This window comes from Schistocerca serialis, chromosome 9 (genome assembly GCF_023864345.2).
Source record: "Schistocerca serialis cubense isolate TAMUIC-IGC-003099 chromosome 9, iqSchSeri2.2, whole genome shotgun sequence".
NCBI lineage: Eukaryota > Metazoa > Arthropoda > Insecta > Orthoptera > Acrididae > Schistocerca > Schistocerca serialis.
In genome coordinates, this window is record NC_064646.1 from 273405813 (window position 1) to 273417892 (window position 12080).

The 12080-nt window shown below is 43.0% G+C and overlaps 1 pseudogene; it reads left to right on the forward strand.

The window, feature by feature from the left end:
* The first annotated feature begins 282 nt into the window (after window positions 1–282).
* Window positions 283–400, forward strand: LOC126420142 (5S ribosomal RNA; annotated as a pseudogene).
* The last annotated feature ends 11680 nt before the right edge of the window (window positions 401–12080 follow it).

Below are 12080 nucleotides of genomic sequence, written 5' to 3' on the forward strand. Positions count from 1 at the left end.
ACCCCGCGCGGCCGGTATGTTAATGACATGTGTATCCTAATGTTCTGTATTTCACAGAAAAGACATCGATTCCGAAGAATAAATGCTAACCGAATGAATGCCACCAGCATTATAACTGACTGTTTTAGAATACATTTTTATACCGAAAAACAACGATCGGTAACAGATTTTGTGTTCCAGTTAAATAATTTATTGCACCCAGTTACTTATATAATTAATTGACTGAGATTACTCGAATGTTGGTTAGTAAATAATTATTTATGATCGCCAGCTCATGCTTCAGCCAACTGCCTTGCCGCAGTGGTAACACCGGTTGCCGTCAGATCACCGAAGTTAAGCGCTGTCGGGCTGGGCTAGCACTTGGATGGGTGACCATCCGGTCTGCCGAGCGCTGTTGGCAAGCGGGGTGCACTCGGGCCTTATGAGGCAAACTGAGGAGCTACTTGATTGAGAAGTAGCAGCTCCGGTTTCGGAAACTGACATACGGCCGGGAGAGCGGTGTGCTGACCACATGCCCCTCCATATCCGCAGTCAGTGATACCTATGAGTTGAGGATGACACGGCTGCCGGTCAGTACCGTTGGGCCTTCATGGCCTGTTCGGCAGGAGTTTAGTTTAGTTTTAGCTCATGCTTGAGCAAAATTTATGAAAATACCTATGTCTGTTTGAAACTGCTGTTACGTAAAAAACACTGCAAAGTATTTTGGCGACAACAGTAACTACACAAGTGGAGATAAACACTTTAGAATCGGTGAAAACCTATATTGGTTAGCCACTAGCAAAAGTAACGCGGCATCAATAAGTAACATCACTCACAATAATGTTATCTGTCGCCGGCCGAAGTGGCCGTGCGGTTAAAGGCGCTGCCGTCTGGAACCGCAAGACCGTTACGGTCGCAGGTTCGAATCCTGCCTCGGGCATGGTTGTTTGTGATGTCCTTAGGTTAGTTAGGTTTAACTAGTTCTAAGTTCTAGGGGACTAATGACCTCAGCAGTTGAGTACTATAGTGCTCAGAGCCATTTGAACCATTTGTTATCTGTCGCCAGGTTTTGTCGAACAATACATACAACTAATTAATGTTCCATAATAAATTTCCTGGTAGTTATTCTCAACAATGGTTTGCAGATCGCAGCAAACACAATAAGAAACGCCGTAATCGCGAGACATAAGAGTACACAAAATATAAGCGGAATGCATAAAATATAATCAGTTTTGTTAACTGTTCTGCACCACTACACTTTGTCAGTAATTTCGAGTTACTTTCTTATTATGCACTGAATTCCTTGATCATTGCCGGCCGGTGTGGCCAAGCGGTTCTAGGCGCTTCAGTCTGGAACCACGCGACCGCTACGGTCGCATGTTCGAATCCTGCCTCGGGCATGGATGTGTGTGATGTCCTTAGGTTAGTTAGGTTTAAATAGTTCTAAGTTCTAGGGGACTGATGACCTCAGAAGTTAAGTCCCATAATGCTCAGAGCCATTTGAATCATTTTTTGATAGCAGAGTACAATGCTGGTGCCGATTCAAGTGTTTCGCAGCACACCGTTCGTTGAGTACTGTTGAACGCAGCAGACGGACACTACGTGTTCCAATGATAACCCAAGGATAGGAAATTAAAATTACTGTGGCTTAACTTCCTGCAGTACTACAGGATTAAATAGTGTTCATAAATGTTTCCCTTATGACCGATCTTAGTTCCGCCATATTTAATACTGCTATGTCTTGTTGGCCACAAACGGATTCTATTGGTTTTCCACAGTACTGCGCTTAGACCTCAATAGACAATAGACGCCTCTGAGTTACGCCCTGTGCCTTTCCCCATCTCGTGGTGAATCTGCGCCCTTTGTGGCATCCGGTCCTGGACGACAGGGTTCGTTTCACAATTCCTGAATGCTGACTCTTTCGGCCATATACTTAAATAAGAGCGAAACGCTCGTTAACTCACATGCTCTGGCAGGTGACCCTGAGAGTAGGTAAATGTAACATTCAGCGCACACACAGAAGAAATTCACTACCGCACAACTACACTGTTGACTAAGAATTACTGGAAACAGTAACTATCTTGAAGTATCTAGGAGTACTTATCCGTAGCGTCCTTAAGTGAAATGACAACGCACAAATAGTAGGAAAAGCAGATGACATATCGAAATTCATATGAACAATGTTAAGGAACTTTAATTCATCCAGAAAAGAAGTAGCTTACACGACTCTTGTTCGACCGATTCTTGAGTATTGTTCATCAATCTCGGACCCTTACCAGGTAGGACTGATTGAAGAAACAGAGAAGATCCAACGAAGAGCGGCGCGTTTAGTTACGGAATCGTTTAGGCGGCACTAGAGCGTTACTGATATTCTTAACAAACTCCATAGGCAGACGCTACAAGAGAGGCATTGTGCATCATTGAGAGATTTACTAACATTTCGAGAGATTACTTTCTGGAAGAGTCGGGCAGCATATTACTTCATCCAATATACGCCTCGCGAAATAACTACAGCTGAAAAATTCGTGAAATTAGAGCTAGTACAGACTCCTACGTACAATCATTCTTCCCTCGCGCCATCCGCGAATGGAATAGGGAAGGGAGTATCAGTTAGTAATACTAGAAGCACCCTCCACCAAACACCGTCAGGTGGCTTGCTGAGTAATGATGTGGATTTAGGTCTCTGTAAGGCTTGTCGCCACTATCGAGAATTCGGATAAACGAACAGTTTAGTTATTTGTAGTTATTTTGTTACTGGTTTATCAATGTCATCAAACACAGTAGGTACCTTCCCTGTCACCATTATTATAACCGAATTTCATGTTATTAAGAGAAATATTATTTGTTTTGAATGAGAAATACATTTGCCATTTAAAACTTGAAGTTAACTAATTCAAAACCGGAAGCAATGATGGGGAAGTGAAATTCATAGCTGTTGGTAAACCTGTCGAGGTATAAGATCGTCGTTCACGAAACTCTTCTGTTCCTAACGTTTCGTGCAGAACTGCGCTGGAGATATTCAGAGGCGTTGGTCCTTCCCTGAGTCGGTAACAAAGCCTTCATTCTGTCAACTGAAATTCATGATACATTGTAGCACATTTAATTGCACTGCATAATGATCAAGGTTCAAATGGTTCAAATGGCACTGAGCACTATGGGACTTAACATCTGAGGTCATCAGTCCCCTAGAACTTAGAACTGCTTAAACCTAACTAAACTAAGGACATCACACACATCCATGCCCGAGGCAGGATTCGAACCTGCTACCGTAGCGGTCGCGCGGTTCCAGACTGAAATGCCTAGAAACTCTCGGCCACCACGGCCAGCTCCTGTGAAGAGTCGTGGACATCCAACCATTTAGGGCCTAGTAGTAGTTTCACTGTCCTTCTACCTCTTTCCGTAGATGCTAACGACAGTAATCATGATCATTCTACCAGCTTCGCCGTTTTCGAGATACTCGTCCACAGGCTCTGCGTAATAATAATATTCCCTCTCCCAAAGTAGCTTATCTCAATGGATTTCCCCACTTGCAGCCCATATCTTCGCTGGTCTGATCCCTCGTCCGTGGCTGCTCAGCTTACATAGTGCAATATTCCTAAGAAACGCTTTGGATCTTGCTACGCAAAGTCCCTGACTTGGCCAGCGTTCGGGTAACACTCATTTGACAAAACTTCCTGCAAAGATGACTTGTTTTTGACATCACACACAATATCGACAACCGTAGGAACTCCTATCTACTTTCGTTAGCGTTCGATGCAGGCTCCTGTTACACGGGTAACAGCTCACAAGACTTCTTGCACACGTGACGCAATTCTGACTTCACACGCATTAATGAAGATTTATGAAAACACGTCGTTCATGGTACGATTTATTATAATCCAACGTCAGATAATGACTTATCGGCGGTTAAAGCTTTTATGAAGCCTAAGTTAAAAGCACAGAGGCTAAAATTCCTCAACGTCATCATGCTGCAGCCGATATGAGTGGAATTGCGAAGTGGAAGATTGCTGGTTGCTGGTTCATGTCATGGCACCTCCAAATTTTCTTCCCCTTTCTAAAAGATTATGTGCCTTCCTTATTAAGTTCTATAATTTTCGGTATTATGTACAGTACATATAAGAGTGCTGTCGCAGGAGTGAGTCGTCATTGTCAGTAACTTACAAATTAAGCGTGAAACACGCAAATCCAAGTAAATATTCGAAACACGTAGCTCATCTGATAAAACAAACTACCATTCAGAATAAAAAGCATGAAAAGGACTGACATGTTTGCAAAAGAATGGAAAGGAAATTTAATATCAGCCATTAATAAGTATAAAAGAAAATTTACGAGCTAATTCCTTAAGGACACTTATTTGCCAAACAATAATGTCTTCAATGAAAGTGCTCCTTTAACCACAAATATCAGGTTTTTCGTTATTTTATTACATCAAATCGCATCGATACCGACGCGTTTTCGAGAGATTCTCGATGTGCTGGTGTTTTGGAACCGTGTTTATTCATAGACCATACGTTAAGCGAGTTGCCGCTTGAATTCGTCTTCCAGAATAGCTAACCATCCTTTTCACCTGCAGACCAACTCCTGGAATTAGTTTTCAGAATTTCTGAAAATAAACGATATTGAGAAATCTTAACGAAAAGTGTTGAGTATACTGTATGTTTGAAATGGATTCAGTGCTGGCTGGTTTCAGCTTGTTTTTTGCTTGCAAATTAGCAAGTCGTCTCACATTCGTGGTTGATTACGACATATCAGGAAAAATAGTTAGTACACTTTTTCAGTAAGTTCCTGAATTAATTCTTGCAAACACTTTAATCTCTACCTTGTCCACAGTCCAGTCCACGCCAAAGTAGAACATTACACATTCATAAACAACGTAACTTCCAGGTTTACGTATCCTGCAGTAAAGAACCAGCGTAACCTCTAGTTCTCTCTATCTCGGGCGAATGTTATTGTTTTGAACGTCATGTTTGCCTCACGTAGTGTGAACCATACGATCACGGAAGTCTACAGTCCGTCTTCGATAGACGTCTAAATGACGTCACGCCTAGTCTTATGAGATGAGTGTTACCCTGCACGTTCCTACTACAGAATTTTTCAATACTGTTTTTGAATATTCCGTTACAAATATACATTATAGTTATTCAGTTAATGATCATTGCTCGTAAAATCCTCAAATACGTACTTTTACATCCAAAAAATGATATTAATATTGCAAAGAATAATCGCAGCAACAGTTAAGGGATGAAGGTGAATGGTGTACTCTCCTATAAGAATGCCGCTCTATGCTTTTCACTGCTACGTTTACGGTGCCCTACGTCCTCTGTGACCCACATATTATAACTTTACAGAAAGGTAACAAAATTACACAGTAATGACACGACGTAGCAATTTTACAAATGCAAAGTACTTGTCAGAATTTGAACTCGATATTTGATAGTGGCAACATATACTCACATCTGACCGCTTTTCACAAAGAACATTATCAGCATTTAATTCTCCCATATAAAGATATACATTCAGGGTGTTTCTAAATCCCTTAAGACACTGAAGGCGAGAAGTGAGTACAGCTTGGCATCAATTTGAATATGACCTCATTCTGGCAACAATGTTTACTTACCATAGTAAGATGACGTGTCCCACACCCTCCATATGCTGATTGTACGAGCAGCAATAGTTCACTGTGAGTCTCACAATCATTAAATTTGTTGTAAGCAACTATCTAGAGTGCTAATGCTGCCGGGTTTTAAAATACAAAGGAAATGAGCGTTTGGCGTCATTTGCCGGAGCGTTTGGCGTCATTACGGAGCAGGTACGGCCGCCTTGGTGCAGGTCTTATTATATTCGACGCCAGATTGGGCGACCTGCGCGCTAGATGGGGTTGAAGACAACACAACACCCACTCCCGGATCGGAGAAAATCCCCAACCCAGTCAGGGATCGAACCCAGGTCCCTTAGGACGGCACTCCGTCACGCTGACCATTCAGCTATCGGGGCGGACAATACAAAGGTAACAGAATGGGTTCCAATTTCCAGCAGTACGGGTTTGTAGTCGAGTTCTGTCCTTCGATTCTGCAGAAGGGAGTGATATGGGTCGGTAGGCGAAATAGTGTTCACGAAAGACAAATCAGGCGCCTGCGTCTTAGGGAAAAGCAGCGTGGCCTTATCAGAGGAGAGTGGACTTTGCAGCTACGACTCTGCTTCTGAGAACGGCCACGGAGCAGCGTCCAGCGGCCACGGCCAGCGCTGCGTCACCTCAACGGCGGCCGGAGCAGCGGAGGCGACCCGCGTTGTGCTGTACCACTGCGAGGGGCCTTCGTAGTAATCGTAGGCAGGCGCGGAGCTTCGGCGAAGTACACTGCGCCTCGCCTCGTGCTGATTCCAGAAAACTGTTAATATACGATAACACGCAGAGCCACGTTCATATTATTGACAAAGGCTGGGCACACGCGACTCCCATCCCTCATGTTAACTTACACCTGTAACGACAGGTGGGCCATCTAGTCACTAATTCAAAATTAAGATAAATTTGCCATATTAGGAATACAGTGGACCCTATAAGACAAGATAGATGTTAGCAAATAGAAAGAGAGAGAGAGAGAGAGAGAGAGAGAGAGAGAGAGAGAGAGGGAGCGAGGGAGATGCCAACTGTTTGTTGGTTGGGTTGGGTTTTTTGGGGAAGGAGACCAGACAGCGAGGTCATCGGTCTCATCGGATTAGGGAAGGACGGAGAAGGAAGTCGGCCGTGGAATTGCAAAGGAACCATCCCGGCATTTTCCTGGAGCGATGTAGGGAAAGCACGGAAAACATAAATCAGGATGGCCGGACGCGGGATTGAACCGTCGTCCTCCCGAATGCGAGTCCAGCGTAACTGTTTGTTTCAATATATAAAACCGTTCTGCCTTTCGCAATCTTTTCCATTACCTCTTGCTTGCATCTGGCTTCCTTGCCTACAGTTTGGTCGATTGATAGTAACCGGGCCAAATATCTCACGAAATAAGCATCAAACGAAAAAAACTACAAAGAACGAAACTTGTCTAGCTTGAAGGGTGAAACCAGATGGCGCTATGGTTGGCCCGCTAGATGGCGCTGCCATAGGTCAAACGGATATCAACTGCGTTTTTTAAAATAGGAACCCCCATTTTTTATTTCATATTCGTGTAGTGCGTAAGGAAATATGAATGTTTTAGTTGGACCACTTTCTTCGATTTGTGATAGATGGCGCTGTAATAGTCACAAACGTATAAGTACGTGGTATCACGTAACATTCCGCCAGTGCGGACGGTATTTGCTTCGTGATACATTACCCGTTTTAAAATGGACCGTTTACCAATTGCGGAAAAGGCCGATATCGTGTTGATGTATGGCTATTGTGATCAAAATGCCCAACGGGCGTGTGCTATGTATGCTGCTCGTTATCTTGGACATCATCCAAGTGTCCGGACCGTTCGTCAGATAGTTACGTTATTTAAGGAAACAGGAAATGTTCAGCCACATGTGAAACGTCAACCACGACCTGCAACAAATGATGATGCCCAAGTAGGTGTTTCAGCTGCTGTCGCGGCTAATCCGCACATCAGTAGCAGACAAATTGCGCGAGAATCGGGAGTCTCAAAAACGTCGGTGTTGAGAATGCTACATCAACATCGATTGCACCCGTACCATATGTCTATGCACCAGGAATTGCATGGCGACGGCTCTGAACGTCGCGTACAGTTCTGCCACTGGACACAAGAGAAATTACGAGACGATGACAGATTTTTTGCACGCGTTCTATTTGGCGACGAAGCGTCATTCACCAACAGCGGTAACGTAAACAGGCATAATATGCACTATTGGGCAACGGAAAGTCCACGATGGCTGCGACAAGTGGAACATCAGCGACCTTGGCGGGTTAATGTATGGTGCGGCATTATGGGAGGAAGGATAATTGGCCCCCATTTTATCGATGGCAATCTAAATGATGCAATGTATGCTGATTTCCTACGTAATGTTCTACCGATGTTACTACAAGATGTTTCACTGCATGACAGAATGGCGATGTACTTCCAACATGATGGATGTCCGGCACACAGCTCGCGTGCGGTTGAAGCGGCATTGAATAGCATATTTCATGACAGGTGGATTGGTCGTCAAAGCGCCATACCACGGTCCGCACTGACTTCCCCGGATTTCTTTCTGTGGGGAAAGTTGAAGGATATTTGCTATCGTGATACACCGACAACGCCTGACAACATGCGTCAGCGCATTGTCAATGCATGTGCGAACATTACGGAAGGCGAACTACTCGCTGTTGAGAGGAATGTCGTTACACGTATTGCCAAATGCATTGAGGTTGACGGACATCATTTTGAGCATTTATTGCATTAATGTGGTATTTACAAGTAATCACGCTGTAACAGCATGCGTTCTCAGAAATGATAAGTCCACAAAGGTACAAGTATCACATTGGAACAACCTACGTTCTGTATTTTAATTTTAAAAACCTACCTGTTACCAACTGTTGGTCTAAAATTGTGAGCCATATGTTTGTGACTATTACAGCGCCATCTATCACAAAGCGAAAAAAGTGGTCCAACTAAAACATTCATATTTCTTTATGTACTACACGAATATGTAATAAAAATGGGGGTTGCTATTAAAAAAAAAAAACGCAGTTTATATCCGTTTGACCTATGGCAGCGCCATCTAGCGGGCCAACCATAGCGCCATCTGGTTCCCCCCTTCAAGCTAGACGAGTTTCGTTCTTAGTAGTTTTTTCGTTTGATGCTTATTTCGTGAGATATTTGGACCACCCTGTATAAAACTGTTTTACCTTTCGCAATATTTTCCATTATATCTTGCTTGCATCTGGCTTCCTTACCAATAATATTGCTGAAATACCAAAGCTAGTCCGTATTTTCAATAGTTTTTTGTACACGTTGAACGTTTAATCATTTAGGGTGTTCACCTGTTGCACACACTGTAGTGCTCCGTCCCGCTCCTGATGTCAGCTATAACGTTCCTACCACGAATTATTTAGTGGATAAGGACTTTTATTTGTTATGCAGTGATCTGGCAAAAGTCATACACATGTACAGATGACGGTGGTATCACGTACAGAGAGTATAAAAGGGCAGTGCATTGGCCCAGCTGTCATCTGTACTCAGGTGATTCACGTGAAAAAGTTTCCGACATGATTGTGGCCGCACGACGGGAATTAACAGACTTTGAAAGCAGAATGGTAGTTGAGAGCTAGACGCATGGGATATTGAGTTTCCGAAATTGTTACGGAATGCAATATTCCGAGATCCGCAGTGTCAAGTGTGGCGAGAATACCAAATTTCAGGCATCACCTCTCACAACGGACTACGCAATGACCGATGGCCTTCACTTAACGACCGAGAGCAGCGGCGTTTGCGTAGAGTTGTCAGTACTAACAGACATGCAATACTTGGTGAAATAACCGCAGAAATCAATGTGGGACGTACGACGAACATATCCGGTGGGACAGTGTAGCGAATTTTGGGTTAATGGGCAATGGCAGCAAACGACCAACGCGAGTAACTTTGCTAACAGGACGACATCGCCGGCAGCGCTTCTCCTGGGCTCGTAATCATATCGGATGATCCGATGGACCCTAGACGACTGGGAAACCGTGCCCTGGTGGGATGAGTCGGGATTTCAGTTGGTAAGAGCTGATGGTAGGGTTCGAGTGTGGTGTAGAACCCACGAAGCCACGGACCCAACGTGTCAAGAAGACACTGTGGAAATTGGTTGTGGCTCCATAATGGTGTGGGCTGTGTTTGCATGGAAAGGGTTATGTTCAGCTGCTTGGAGACTAATTGCAGCCATTCGTGGACTTCATGTTCCCAAACAACTATGGAATTTTTATGGATGACAATGCGATATGTCACCGGGCCACAATTGTTTGCGATTCTGGACAAATCGAGCGAATGATTTGGCCATCCATGGAACATTTATGGGACAGAATCGAGATGACAGTTAGTGCACAAACTTCTGCACCAGCAATACTTTCGTAATTATAGATGGCTGTAGAGGCAGCATGGCTCAATATTGCTGTGGGGGACCCGAACGACTTGTTGAGTCACGACATGTCGGGTTGCAGCACTACGCCCGGAAAAACGAGCTCCGACATGATATTAGGAGGTACTCTATTACTTTCATCACTTCGGTGTATAACTGATGTGAGCGTGTGTTCCATGGTGTAGTGCACAATCGTAGTCTAATCCGAAACAAGAGGAATTCACATCAATTTTCATGTCATGAATTCTCCTTCCATTAACTCCAATTCTTCAATATCACTCCCCTTTCGCTAACAAGAAGAAGAATCAGGAATATGTTGGACGTAGAATGTTGAATTCCGTTCGTGGGTAGAAAGATTGCAATTTTATGAAACAAACAAAGTCTCAGTAAATCGATGTTGAAACATTTCGTTAATCTCTGGTTGCAATTTCTTCTTTCCTGCAAGTTTATGATTATAATTTCTCCCGATAAGTTTTTCCAGAATGAAGAAAGGTTCAAATAACTGTCTCCATTTGGAATCACTTTCCCAACTTAATTAAAATAAGGTTAAATATCAATGTTGAAATCAGATACGAAGTGCAGTAAAAGATAACTACGCCGCCAAGAATCGTAATAATGCATACTGAAATATCTCTCCCTTATTCGTTACAGATAAATTAAAGATCTGCAACTTTCAGAATTAGCTCATATAAATCCCTTATCAGAAACTGAAACCCATTAATAAGTCAATTTAGGACCATTGAGCCTAAATATTCGTGAACTGAATTCGAAACCTTTTATAACATTGTTCACTGACTCCCTTTGACTAGCATATTGTTATTAACAACGGCTAAATGAGCTGCAATTGCTCACAAAGCTTCATTTAAAGTTCAGTATACGACTGAACACTGATGTGCCTATTAATCATTCAAGTCCTTTCACAATTAACACTCATAGTTATTGTTATCACTGTCGGTCACACAAGTCCGCAATAAAATTTATCGTCAATTGTCTTCAAATGAAACTTTCTTAGACTTCACCTGCGCTCTCAGAAATTTCCTTAAAGGGCTTAAGAAAGCTTTCTTTAAATAGAAGCCCTCAAAATTACATACGGTACCTTCTTATTGCCGGCCAGGGTGGCCGAGCTGTTCTAGGCGCTACAGTCTGGAAACGCGCGACCGCTTAGGTTAGTCAGGTTTAAGTAGTTCTAAGTTCTAGGGGACTGATGACCTCAGAAGTTAAGTCCCATAGTGCTCAGAGACATTTTAACCATTTGAACAGCATTTTCCCATTTTCGAAAATCTGTATCTGTTGTCGATATACATCCCGAAACCATGATTTTTGGGTACCAAAAGTACCAACTGTGGGGACTGTAATTGCTATTCATGAAAAATCGTCGAAATTTTACCCTGTGTTCTTAAGATATCCTCGCGGAGCGTCGAATATCCTTATCAGTTACAGCCATCCAGACGTTCAATGTTATCGTACTTCTGCACGTAAAATATGCATGTAATATTCGCTACGAGAAGTAAATGTAGGTAACTGGCGGACTGAACACATAGCAAGAATTATAAGGTCATCACAAGGGTTTTGAGGTCACCAAGTCCCGATTTTAGTTGGCTTTTATTCACCAATATAATTTTATTTCACGCAGTCTCTATACAGGGTGAGTCACTAACTATTGCCACGTAGAATAACTCCGAAAGTATAATAGGAGCAGAAACGTTTGTGGGACAAAAGTTGCATGAGACAAAGGGTGCCATTATATGACGTTGGTGTTTTGTTGCTAGGTGGGGTCGCTTCAGAGATATGAAGATAAACTATGTTTTTTTTTTTAATGGGATGCTATAGTTTGGTACTTATTTTCTGATAGCGGCTATTTAGATGACTACAGTGATGTGTAACATTAAGGTCCTTGATGGTCAACGAAAGTCACAAAGGTGGCATGAGCGTCCATTTACAGAAGGCGTTCGAAGTGATGACCACTGGTATCAATACTGTGCTGCAACCTACTTATCATGGATTGAGTGGTATTCCTTATCATACTGGCGCTTATAGAAGCACATGCTCTGACTATTCTCTCTCGCATACCTTCAGGT